Consider the following 14,139-nt stretch of genomic DNA (forward strand, 5'->3'; position numbering starts at 1 on the left):
CTGCACTGACTGTGTCAGCGCCGGCCGTAAAGCAGAGCACAGCGGTGACGTCACTGCTGTTACTGCCGGCGCTGACACATTCAGTGCAGGGAAGCTCTCGGCAGCAGCGCGTGCATTAGCAGCGCTCTTGCCAAAAGCAGTTTTAACCCTGTGGATGCCGGCGGGGGACGTGACAGACATCAGAATGTGAGTATGTAGTGTTTTTTTTTTTTTTTACTTTTACAATGGTAACCAGGGTAAATATCGGGTTACTAAGCGCGGCCCTGCACTTATTAACCCGATGTTTACCCTGGTTACCCGGGTGCTGCAGGGGGACTTTGGCATCATTGAAGACAGTTTCAACGATGCCGAAGTCGTTCCCCTGATCGTTGGTCTCTGGAGAGAGCGGTTTGGGTGACAGCTCCCCAGCGACCATACAACGACTTACCAACGATCACGGCCAGGTCGTATCGCTGGTCGTGATCGTTGGTAAGTCGTTTAGTGTGACTTAGGCTTTAGAAATTCTAAGCCTTTTGGCTAAGAAATTTCTCAAAGAAGTACCAAGAGGTCAGGAAGGGAGGGGATTTTATTCCCCTTTTTTCCTGGTTCCAAAACCGAATGGTACTTTTCGTACTACAATAAATCTAAAAAAACTGAATTTCTTTCTGTATAAACACACCTTTAAAATGGAATCAATAAGCTCTACTATTAAACTTTTGTTTCCTAGCTGCTTTATGACGGGTCTAGATTTGAAGGATGCGTACTATCATCTTCCCATTTATGCAGAGCACCAACAATACCTCAGGGTGGCGGTAAACCTACAGGGCCGGATCCGTCACTTCCAATTTACAGCCATGCCATTCGGCCTTTCCATGGCTCCTCGGGTTTTCACAAAGGTTATGCTCGAGGTGATGGCTTATCTGCGTCATAAGGATACGCTAATTGTGCCTTATCTAGATGACCTCCTAATAATTGGAGATTCAGCCTCACAATGTAAAGAACGCTTAACTAATACTATTTCATCGTTACAGGCTTTAGGTTGGATTGTGAACTTCAAAAAGTCCAGACTACATCCGGAAACCCTTCAGTCCTTCCTAGAACTAATCTTGGACTCTGTAAGTCAAAGATGTCTCTTACCAGAATCCAAAAAATTATCCATAATTAGTGTTGAGCATTCCGATACCGCAAGTATCGGGTATTGGCCGATACTTGCGGGTATCGGAATTCCGATACCGAGATCCGATACTTTTGTGGTATCGGGTATCGGTATCAAAACAACATTAATGTAATAATGTGTAAAAGAGAGAATTAAAATAAAAAATATTGCTATACTCACCTCTCCGACGCAGCCTGGACCTCACCAAGGGAACCGGCAGCGTTCTTTGCTTAAAATTTGCGCGTTTACTTCCTTACGTGAAGTCCCGGCTTGTGATTGGTCGCGTGCCGCCCATGTGGCCGCGACGCGACCAATCACAGCAAGCCGTGACGTAATTTCAGGTCCTTCAGGATTTTAAAATTACGTTCTGGCTTGTGATTGGTCGCGTCGCGGCCACATGGGCGACGCGACCAATCACAAGCCGTGACGTCACGGGAGGCTGGACACGCGCGCATTTTAAAATGCGCGCGTGTCCTGCCTCCTGTGACGTCCCGGCTTGTGATTGGTCGCGTCGCCCATGTGGCCGCGACGCGACCAATCACAGCAAGCCGTGACGTAATTTCAGGTCCTTCAGGATTTTAAAATTACGTTCTGGCTTGTGATTGGTCGCGTCGCGGTCACATGGGCGACGCGACCAATCACAAGCCGTGACGTCACGGGAGGCTGGACACGCGCGCATTTTAAAATGCCTTCAGACCCTGGGAACCATCAGGGATACCATCCGATACTTGAGTCCCATTGACTTGTATTGGTATCGGGTATCGGTATCGGATTGGATCCGATACTTTGCCGGTATCGGCCGATACTTTCCGATACCAATACTTTCAAGTATCGGACGGTATCGCTCAACACTATCCATAATCTCAAAAGTTTCTATGGCCAGGTCTAATCCTCAAATGTCCCTAAGAGATGCCATGTCTCTCTTGGGCTCACTCTCCTCTTGCATTCCTGTGGTTCAATGGGCCCAATATCATACTAGAGCCTTACAACACCAGATACTTTATGCACAATCACATTATCATGGTCATTTAAATACAAAAATTACCCTAAAGACGTACTTAACTCACTCCTTTGGTGGTTAAATAAAACCCATTTGTCCAGAGGAATTTCATGGACGATAATACCCTTGAAATTTGTAATCACTGACGCATGGGCCCCCCGCCCATCTGGATCAAAATATAGCTCAAGGCCACTGGAAATCTGAAGAAATTCAGCAGTGCTCCAATTGGAAAGAACTAAAAGCCATTTATTATGCCTTGAATTTTTTCCTTCCCCTGCTCCGAGGATCTCACATCAGAATCCTGTCAGACAACACAACGGTCATCGTATATTTAAATCGTCGAGGAGGAACACAATCGGGAAGTCTGTGTTCAGCGGCAAACATCTTCAACTTAGCAGAGCCCAATTTTCTATCACTCACAGCTCTCCATATCAGAGGAGTAGAAAATTCAAAGGCCGACTTCGTAAGTTGCCACACGCCCCGTCAGGGAGAATGGACTCTCAATCCTCAAATATTCAGGAGCATAGTGGACATATGGGGTCTTCCACAAATTAGATTTGTTTGCAACCAGGAACAACAGACAGGTACCGAGGTTTGCCTCCTTAAATACAGCAGATCATCCAGACTTGATAGACTCGCTCCAGTATCCGTGGGACTACGATCTGGCCTACGCTTTCCCACCAATGATGTTAATACCGTTGGTCATCAAGAAGATAAGGGAAGAGAAAGCGAGGGTGTTATTGATAGCACCATTTTGGCCAAAAATGCCTTGGTTCTCCTGTCTTCAAGCGATGTCAGTTTGCGATCCCTGAATTCTGCCAATGATCCCAGATATACTGTCTCAGGGTCCATTCTATCACCAGCAAGTGAAAAGTCTTCACCTAACGGCGTGGAACTTGAGAGGCAAATACTAATGTTAAGAGGGTTTTCTCAAGAGCTAATTAACACATTACTGCTAAGTAGGAAGAAGTCTGCAACTTTAATATATAGCAGAGTATGGAGAAAATTCCTCAACTTCTATACAAACCCTTTCTCTAGCAAGGTTCCTATTAAAGCTATCCTAGAATTTCTACAAAAGGGCCATGATAGACAATTTACAAAAGTGCCATGAACTGGGTTTATTGGTCAATACCTTAAGAGTTCAGGTGTCTGCCTTAGGAGCTCTTTATAGTGCTAACATAGCTGGTGATAGGTGGATAGCAAGATTTATTAGAGCATGTGAAAGGTATGCACCAGTACATATTCCACGTTTACCGCCCTGGGACTTGAATTTAGTCCTAGATGCTTTAACTGAACCTCCTTTTGACCTTTTCCATTCTATTTCTCTGAAAAATATCACATATAAGGTAGCCTTATTGATAGTATTAACTGCCAGAAGAATAGGAGACATCCAGGCCCTCTCCATAGACCCTCTGTTCTTAATGACATACCAGGACAGGGTAGTTCTCAAACCAGATCCATCATATCTCCCTAAAGTAGCAACACACTACCATAGATCTCAAGAGATTTTTCTGCCTTCCTTTTATGACAATCCATCAAATCCAGAGGAAGAGAAGCTACATATGTTGGATGTGAAAAGAGCAGTCTTAAAGTATATAGAGAGAACCCAGTCCTGAAGACAGAGTAGGGCTCTGTTTGTGTCTTTCCAGGGTCGCCGCAAAGGCCATGGGGTCACAAAGGCTACTTTGTCTCACTGGATCAGAGATGCCATTTATTTTGCCTACCTAACAAAAGGCAAAGATCCTCCACAAGGAGTAAAAGCACATTCAGCTCGGGCCGTATCATCCTCTTGGGCGGAGAATACAGACATCTCCATTGAGCTTATATGTAAGGCCGCAACCTGGTGGTCGCCTTCAACATTTTATAGACATTATAGGCTTGATCTGTCTTCTACATCTGACTTGGCATTCAGGAGAGCTGTCCTCAGCACGGTGATCCCACCCAGGTGAAGGTTCTCTGTAAATCTCTCATTGTGGGTGCTGCTGTGGCGAAGGGTAAAAAGCCGGATTACTTACCGGTAATGCCCTTTTAATGAGCCATGACAGCACCCTGTCACTTCCCACCCTAGTTAGTTATGTATAGTTATTTATACAAAATATTCTCATGGATGAATATAAATAAGATAAAATGTTCAAACAAATTACGGACATATATACTAATCTAACAACGGCGGTTCCTCTCGTACTCTGAAAAACAACTGAGGAGGAGAGGGGGACCACCCTTTTTATCTCTGTAGGTTTCCTGTTCCTATGGGCAGGTCCCTCTCTCATTGTGGGTGCTGTCGTGGCTCATTAAAAGGGCATTACCGGTAAGTAATGCGGCTTTTTTATATTAAAGCTTAACATATTTAATAAGTTTGATCCTTGTATGCTCTGAAGAATTCATAGCCTTTCAGAGAGTGTGTGACCTTTTGATTGTCAGACAGTAACATATTTTGGGACTCATCACCCCCTAAGTTTGAGCGGTGTCAGCGTAATAAGAAATTGGCATGTGCAGAAAGTATTCGCTGTCTTAAAGTGACCTCAGCCAGATGGGCTTCCAACCAGGAGGACGAGAAACCCCAAAAGATCATTGAGCCCTCAAAAATTTTGGCACTCCATTGAATTTGTCTCGGCTCCCTTTTGGAAAGACTTACGTGACTGAACCAGATAGTAAGCGGGTTCTTCTGTGTGGTTACTCGTCTAAGGTGACTGGTCATGCCGGTCAGAAGAAAACTGACAACCTTGCTCAAGGTTGCTTTGGTCATACTGCGGGTACTTTTGTCTGCAAATGTACATCCATGAGGCATCCCTGTTCTGTTTGTTGGCAAAGCACGAGTCCTTGGTGTCCCATAACTCAGGCCGATTCCTGTACGAGGATCAGAAGCATCTCCACATTGATGGCCCAAGACATCCTCTAATGACTTCACACTTTATGGGTACATGTCTAGCTTGTCTTGGCTCAAGTTAGAGGAATGTGCCAACATGTCTGTGTTTTACTTCCTGTCATGGGATGATTAATATCCTGTCACTTTTTTTTTCCTTCTCTGCAAAAATCGGATGGCCTAAAATTGGTGTAAAGATGGCCCGTGTGCCATCCATTTCTTTTTTCGCACCCACATACTTGCATTGGCGAGTCTTGTCCAATGTACAAGGCCACTTGCAGCATGCTGCAATTTTTTTTCCTCACGCCAAATACAGCTGAGAAAAAAAAGCATTGAATAGCATTGGTCCAAGATGTAGATTTAAAAACATCAGATAAATATGCCAGTGTGAGTGAACCCTAATAGTATTGTTTCCCCAAGAGAGAACCAGTATGTAGTAATGGTAAATTATCAACTAGAACTAAAATGGTCAATTAATTTTACCTATGGGCAACATGAGACTGTTACTGTTGTGGAGGGCCGAACCAGGGGACTGAAATTCTTTCTGTTCAATCTTAATATTTTTATTATTAGTATTGACATTAAATGTAAATTATATTGCTTAATATTGACCAAAATTAAGTATATTGAACAGGTGTTCTTACCAGTATCAACTATTCAAAAACATAATTTACTGCTTTTTATAAAGCGTAGAAATCATACTGCTGTTATTCATCTCTTGTACCTTGGCCAGCAGCCCCCATGAAGTATGATGCACTCATAGCCCCCAAACATTATAATGTCTGCCCAGCGCCCATAAACAGAATGATCGACCCCACACAGTATTTTGTCTCCCAGCCCTCTCACAGTCACTATCATGCCCTCCAATCCCGCCAAACATAATGTTGCCTTCACAGACACCACAGACAGAATCATGTACTCTACAGAGTATGGTATCCCCAAATGGTATGAAGACCTCCATAGCCACTACACACAGTACAAGGGTCCCCACAGTCCCAAAACAGTTTGATCGCCTCACATACAGAGTGATGTCCCCCAGTCAGTATGATATTCCCATAGCCAAACACACAATATGATGCCCCTTAGTCCCTTTCCCTCCACAAATACTGACTAACAATGAAAAATTCCCCACAATTCCTACTTGCCTTGCCCGGTTCCACCGACCCACTACTGTACTTATGATAGTTTATGGGGTCATTAACATGTCTGTGATTTTCCCAGACAGTGGTCTACAGAAAATCGTGGAGACATGTCCGATTTTGATCCATGGGTCGAGTCAAAATCGGCAATACAAGTCAATGGGTCAGAGAAAAAATTGGACCCCACTCAGATGACAAATAAAATTTAATTGTAATTTCATAAACAAAACATCTCTCTTTTTTCCATTTCATTAAGTTACATCAGTTGCAGTTTCTTTATGACTGTTGTAACCAGACTACAGACTGACGGGAGAGATCCTGCAGGTAGACTGTCTTCTGCTCACCATTACTCCTTCTCCACTGCTGGGATTTAACAGTGTTGTACTGTATGTGTCTTACCAAGTATTGTATGAATATATGTGTGCATTATCTGAGTAAAGTGTATGTATAGTGATTGTACTATATGTGAATCCTGTATTAGTGATACTATGTTTGTGTGTTTGCAGCTGAAATAGAAATGTGTGTAGTATAGCAAAACTATGTGTGCTTGAGGTAGAGCAGTATTTGTACATTTTATTGGGGTAGGACTAATTTAGTTAAATTCTTGGTCTGTATACGTCCATGGGTGGGGAGGGTGCACACTGAATTTATGTCCAGGATCAATAAATAATATCCAGCTGCTCATTTACTTAATGCATTTCTGATTACCAAAATATACAGAATCTTTTTTTTTACAGTATAGCAATTATTTGGTTAATTGTGTATTTTTTCACAATGTTTTATGAATCTCTGTACTTTCACCATCTAATCATATGCCAAGTACTCTGCGTGCGAGAGAGAAAGAAAGCGAAACAGAAAGGTCACCAATATGTTCATCTGAATACACATGAATTTGTGACATTTGACAGGATACTGACGGATTAAGAACATAATAATTGTATATGGCCATTTAGAATGCAAGACGCGAATCTTAGTATGCGCTGTACCCATAGTACTAACGTAGAGCACATGTATGAAAGTGAATATTACCGCACCGATGCATATAAAACTGGCAATTTAAAGTTGTTCATACAACTCGGGCATGTCTGCTAAAATTGATAATATATACAATGGACTTCAGTTACTAAAATAATATGTAAGAGACAGACAAAATTAACTGGTTCTGGTAATAGTTCTGTTTCCACCACCATAGCATGAGCTATGTATTAACAGGCAAGGGAACAAAACACCCCAATAGATTATATGGAATATAATAAGAAAGAAATATATAAATTCTAAAGATGAGCGAATGTCCAAAAATTTGATTTGCATAGTCTTACAACAATTTATTTATTATGGTATGAAGTGTCCTGACTAGTGTTGAGCGATACCTTCCGATATCGGAAAGTATCGGTATCGGATTGGATCGGCCGATAATGAAAAAATATCGGATATCGCCAATACCGGTACCAATGCAAGTCAATGGGACCAAAATATCGGAATTAAAATAAACCCTTTCTTTCCTGGTAGGTTAATTTTACATGAAGGAAAACAACTAAGAATAATGTAGGCTGTATTGGGGGAGGTGGCGGAGACATTAAAGGCATAGAGGTTTAGCCCAATCAAATAGAATAGCAAGAATTTTAATTTAATTATTATTTTTTTTTTTTTAAGACGTTCGGAGTTACAAAGATATTGACTATGTTAAGATTTTTTTTATTTTGTCAGATATTGATGTTTCACTACTTCCATGCCCTTCGCCTTCTTTTTTACTTCTCCCACACTTTTTTCTTCATCATCCTCAGCAGCAGCATCTTTGACATCAACTTCTTCACCTTATTCATCTTCTTCTTCATCTTCTACCTATTATTTTTTTTGTTACATTCTTCATATTCTTTTTATTAAACTATTATTCTTCTTCATATTCTACTTCTTCATCATATTCTTATTTGTGACAGGCATTCCTGTAGTTGTTATCTATAACAGTTTTAAGATTACACCTTCTGTTCTACCTGTCACAAGAGTTACAACAGGATTTGTCCGCGTTCAGTTAGGCCTGCAGCAGTAGGCTTTTTCCAGGGGCACCACGAGGAGGAACGGACTCACCCCCATACACTGCTTAGTCGTCTTCTGCTTATAATTTAGATAATATCTTTTGCTCTGATGTTTAGTCTTATGCTTAATGTTTTTCTGCTCTTTGTTCTGCAGCCTCTTGTTCTTCTGCTTCTCGGTCTTCCAGGTCATCGTCTTTAGGGTCTTGAACTTGGAAATGTAGCAGAAGGTACAAGAAGGCTGAGAAAATGCAGAGAACCAGCTGATGGAACCGGAACTCGGATGGCTACCCGAAGGTACAAGAGCCAATGGAACTACCGAGGACCAGCTGACGTTACTGGAACCCGGTTACTAAGCGGGAGGTACCCGTGCCAGAAAGCACTACCAAGGACCACCTGACGTTGGTGGAACTCGGATACCAAGAAGGAGGCACCTAAGCCAAAGGCTCTGCCTGGAACCAGCTGACGGTACTGGAACCAGGGGGACCTATTCAAGATTGTCTTCCTAGAGCCCCAACTAGCGGTGTCGGAGCCAAGGGCCAGCAGGGGGAGCAGAGTGTAGGCCGAAGCCTGTACTGGAGGCAGCTTAGTGTCTGTTGTGTCTGCGTGGCGTTTGCAGGACACGTTGCCGGCTACACAGCAGGGGAACAGAACAGCTGGTGTTACTGAACCCACTGACACAGTGGTGAGTGTTTTTCTCTGTGCAGCCAGCACTTCCGAGCACCAACTGGCGGTGTTAGAGCCCAGGGAATCAAGGAGGAGCAGAGTGTAGGCCGAAGCATGCACTGGAGGCAGCTTAGTGTCTGTTGTGTCTGCGTGGCGTTTGCAGGGCATGTTGCCGGCTACACAGCAGGGGAACAGCTGGCGTTACTGAACTCCACTGACACAGTGGTGAGTGTTTTTCTCTGTGCAGCCAGCACTTCCGAGCACCAACTGGCGGTGTTAGAGCCCAGGGACAGCAGGAGGAGCAGAGTGTAGGCTGAAGCCTGCACTGGAGGCAGCTTATTGTCTGTTGTGTCTGCGTGGCGTTTGCAGGACACGTTGCCGGCTACACAGCAGGGGAACAGCTGACATTACTGAACCCCACTGACACAGTGGCGAGTGTTTTTCTCTGTGCGGCCTGCACTTCCAAGCACCAACTGGCGGTGTTAGAGCCCAGGGAATCAAGGAGGAGCAGAGGAGCAGAGTGTAGGCCGAAGCCTGCACTGGAGGCAGCTTATTGTCTGTTGTGTCTGCGTGGCGTTTGCAGGACACGTTGCCGGCTACACAGCAGGGGAACAGCTGGCGTTACTGAACCCCACTGACACAGTGGCGAGTGTTTTTCTCTGTGCAGCCAGCACTTCCGAGCAGCAACTAGCGGTGTTGGAACCCACCGTCAGCAGGAGGAGCAGAGTGTAGGCCGAAGCCTGCACTGGAGGCAGCTTATTCACATCTCCCAACCATTCAGGATCCAGCGGGACTGTCCCGGTTTTGACAGTCAGGCCCGCGATCCTGGGCGGGACATTAGTTGTCCCGCACTGGTTGGGAGGTGTGTATATCCACCCGGTCAGCTCCCCGAGCCCCTGCACCCGCAGAGCAGCATATTGGCTGCTCTGTGCGCACAGGACCTGTGATGAAGTCACAGGATGGGAGGAGTCAGGGGGTCACATGATCGGGAGGACCTCCGTGTACAGGACTCTGCTGGTTGCCATGGCACTGGAGGAAGGTAAGTGTATGTGTGAGGTCAGGAGGTGTTTACAGTGTGGATGTAGCATAGACGTGTGTGTACGAGGTGTATGGATTGGAGCAGTGTGTGAAAGGTGTATGGAGCAGAGTCATGTGTGTAAGACGTGTACGGAGCAGAGCCACATGTGTACGAGGTGTACAGAGCAGAGCCACGTGTGTACAAGGTATACGGAGTGAAGCAGCGTGTGCAATGTGTATGGAGAGGAGCCGTGTGTGTATGAGGTGTACGGAGTGGAGCCATGTGTGTACAAGGTGTATGGAGCAGAGCCGTGTGTGTACGAGGTGTACGGAGCAGAGCCGTGTGTGTACGAGGTGTATGGAGCAGAGCCGTGTGTGTACGAGGTGTATGGAGAGGACCCGTTTGTGTATGAGGTGTACGGAGCAGACCCGTTTGTGTATGAGGTGTACGGAGCGGAGCAGTGTGTGTACGAAGTGTACGGAGTGGAGCTGTGTGTGTACCAGATGTATGGATAGGAGCCGTGTGTGTATGAGGTGTACGGAGTGGAGCCATGTGTGTATGAGGTGTACGGAGTGGAGCCGTGTGTGTACGAGATGTATGGAGAGGAGCCGTGTGTGTAATGAGGTGTACGGAGTGGAGCAGTGTGTATAAGTTGTATGGAGCGGAACCGTGTGTACAAAGTGTATGGAGTGGAGCCGTGTGTTTACGAGGTGTATGGGGCAGAGCCGTGTGTGTGAGGTGTATGGAGCAGAGCCGTGTGTGTATGAGGTGTATGGAGTGGAGCCGTGTGTGTATGAGGTGTACGGAGTGGAGCCGTGTGTGTATGAGGTGTACGGAGTGGAGCCATGTGTGTATGAGGTGTACGGAGCGGAGCTGTGTGTGTACGAGGTGTACAGAGCGGAGCTGCATGTGCAAGGTGTATGGAGTGCAGTCTTGTGTGTACGAGGTGTATGGAGCAGAGCCATGTGTGTACGAGGAGTACGGAGTGGAGCTGTGTGTGTGCGAGATGTATGGAGAGGAGCCGTGTGTGTAATGAGTAGTGTTGAGCATTCAGATACCGCAAGTATCGGGTATCGGCCGATATTTGCTGTATCGGAATTACGATACCGAGATCCGATACTTTTGTGGTATCGGGTATCGGTATCGAAACAACATTAATGTGTAAAAGAAAGAATTAAAATAAAAAATATTGCTATACTCACCTCTCCGACGCAGCCTGGACCTCACCGAGGGAACCGGCAGCGTTGTTTGCTTAAAATGCGTGCTTTTCCTTCCTTCCGTGACGTCACGGCTTCGGATTGGTCGTGTGCCGCCCATGTGGCCGCGACGCGACCAATCACAGCAAGCCGTGACGTAATTTTCAGGTCCTTCTAGGCATTCAGTATTTTAAAATTACGTTCCGGCTTTGTGATTGGTCGCGTCGTGGTCACATGGGCAACGCGACCAATCACAAGCCGTGACGTCACGGGAGGCAGGAGACGCGCGCATTTTAAAATGCGCGCGTGTCCAGCCTCCCGTGACGTCACGGCTTGTGATTGGTCGCGTCGCCCATGTGGCCGCGACGCAACCAATCACAGCAAGCCGTGACGTAATTTCAGGTCCTTCAGTATTTTAAAATTACGTTCCGGCTTTGTGATTGGTCGCGTCGCGGTCACATGGGCGACGCGACCAATCACAAGCCGTGACGTCACGGGAGGCTGGACACGCGCGCATTTTAAAATGCGCGCGTCTCCTGCCTCCCGTGACGTCACGGCTTGTGATTGGTCGCGTCGCCCATGTGACCGCGACGCGACCAATCACAAAGCCGGAACGTAATTTTAAAATACTGAATGCCTAGAAGGACCTAAAAATTACGTCACGGCTTGCTGTGATTGGTCGCGTCGCGGCCACATGGGTGGCACGCGACCAATCAGAAGCCGTGACGTCACGGAAGGAAGGAAAAGCGCGCATTTTAAGCAAACAACGCTGCCGGTTCCCTCGGTGAGGTCCAGGCTGCGTCGGAGAGGTGAGTATAGCAATATTTTTTATTTTAATTCTTTATTTTACACATTAATATGGTTCCCAGGGCCTGAAGGAGAGTTTCCTCTCCTTCAGACCCTGGGAACCATCAGGGATACCGTCCGATACTTGAGTCCCATTGACTTGTATTGGTATCGGGTATCGGTATCGGATTAGATCCGATACTTTGCCGGTATCGGCCGATACTTTCCGATACCGATACTTTCAAGTATCGGACGGTATCGCTCAACACTAGTAATGAGGTGTATGGAGCGGAGCCGTGTGTGTATAAGTTGTATGGAGCGGAGCCGTGTGTACGAATTGTATGGAGTGGAGCCGTGTGTTTACGAGTTGTATGGGGAGGAGCCGTTTGTGCATGAGGTGTACAGAGCGGAGCCGTGTGTGTACGAGGTGTACGGAGCGGAGCTGCATGTGCAAGGTGTATGGCGCGGAGTCGTGTGTGTACGAAATGTATGGAGCGGAGTCGCATGTGTACGAGGTGTACGGAGCGGACGCTGGCTGTGTCGGATCGGAGCAGATATTGCTCCTCGCTCTGACACTGACTGGCACAGGAGACACAGGAGGTCTTTATCAGTGGCATATCACAGCTGCAGCGACGTGAGCAGTCGGCGGCACAGCTGGATGACTCCATTCAGCGCCGTGGGAGTGGAAGCTGCCGGCTGCTGCGAGGGAGCGTGGTGAATGGTGTGTGTGTGTAGTGATGGAGAAGGCAATGATGGGGGTGGGGTAACCATGTGTGGCCATTATACTGCACCCAGCATTGTGTGGGGCCATTATACTGTATGGAGCATCGTGAGGGGCCATTATACTGTACCCAGCATTATGTGTGGCCATTATACTGTACCCAGCATCGTGTGGGGCCATTATACTGTACAAAGCATCATGTGGGGCCATTATACTGTATGGACCATCACGTGGGGCAAGTATACTGTATGCAGTATCATATGGGGCCATTATACAGTATGGAGCATAATGTGGCCATTATACAGTATGGAGCATTATTTGTGGCCATTATACAGTACGGGGCACTGTGTGGCCATTATACAGTATGGAGCATCATGTGGAGCCATTATACAGTAAGGAGCATCATGTGTGGCCATTATACAGTATTAGGCATCATGTGTGGCCATTATACAGTACGCAGCATCATGTGGGGCTATTATACAGTATGGAGCATAATGTGGCAAATGGCCATTATACAGTACTAGATTGTGGCCCAATTCTAACGCATCGGGTATTCTAGAATATGCATGTCCCCGTAGTATATGGACAATGATGATTCCAGAATTCGCGGCAGACTGTCCCCGTCGCTGATTGGTTGAGTGTTGTGAAATTGGATTTTGGGCTCCCCCGGTGGCCACTGGTGGAATTGAACTGGTGTGCATCATCCTCTCTGTTCACCTGTTTCCATCAGGATGTGGGAGTCGCTATTTAGCCTTGCTCCTCTGTCACTTCCATGCCGGTCAACATTGTAATCAGAAGCCTTTCTGTGCATGTTCCTGCTGCTAGACAACTCCCAGCTAAGTTGGACTTAGTCCTTGTTTGTTTTTGCATTTTGTTCCAGTTCACAGCTGTAGTTTCGTTTCTGTGTCTGGAAAGCTCTTGTGATCTGAAATTGCCACTCTGATGTTATGAGTTAATACTAGAGTCTTAAAGTAATTTCAGGATGGTATTTTGATAGGGTTTTCAGCTGACCATGAAAGTGCCCTTTCTGTCTTCCTGCTATCTAGTAAGCGGACCTCAATTTTGCTAAACCTATTTTCATACTACGTTTGTCATTTCATCTAAAATCACCGCCAATATTTGTGGGGGCCTCTGTCTGCCTTTCGGGGAAATTTCTCTAGAGGTGAGCCAGGACTATATTTTCCTCTGCCAGGATTAGTTAGTCCTCCGGCCGGCGCTGGGCGTCTAGGGATAAAACGCAGGCTACGCTACCCGGCTACTGTTAGTTGTGCGGCAGGTTTAGTTCATGGTCAGTTTAGTTTCCATCCTTCCAAGAGCTAGTTCTTATGTTTGCTGGGCTATGTTCTCTTGCCATTGAGAACCATAACAGTTTGACCGGCCAAAAAGGGTTAAATTAATTGACAGAGAAAGGAGAGAAAAGAGAAGTCTGCTGAAGATTTTTTTTTTTTTTTTTCCTCAGTTCTGAGTGTGCTTGTAATTGAATCTCTTGCAAGTCTGCCTATATTGCAGCCTTTCTCTCTCTCTCTCCTTCTAATCCTGGAATGGCTCTGTGTTCACCTGTTTAAAATGGATATTCAGAGTTTAG

The sequence above is a fragment of the Ranitomeya variabilis genome, chromosome 2, assembly GCF_051348905.1.
Source record: "Ranitomeya variabilis isolate aRanVar5 chromosome 2, aRanVar5.hap1, whole genome shotgun sequence".
NCBI lineage: Eukaryota > Metazoa > Chordata > Amphibia > Anura > Dendrobatidae > Ranitomeya > Ranitomeya variabilis.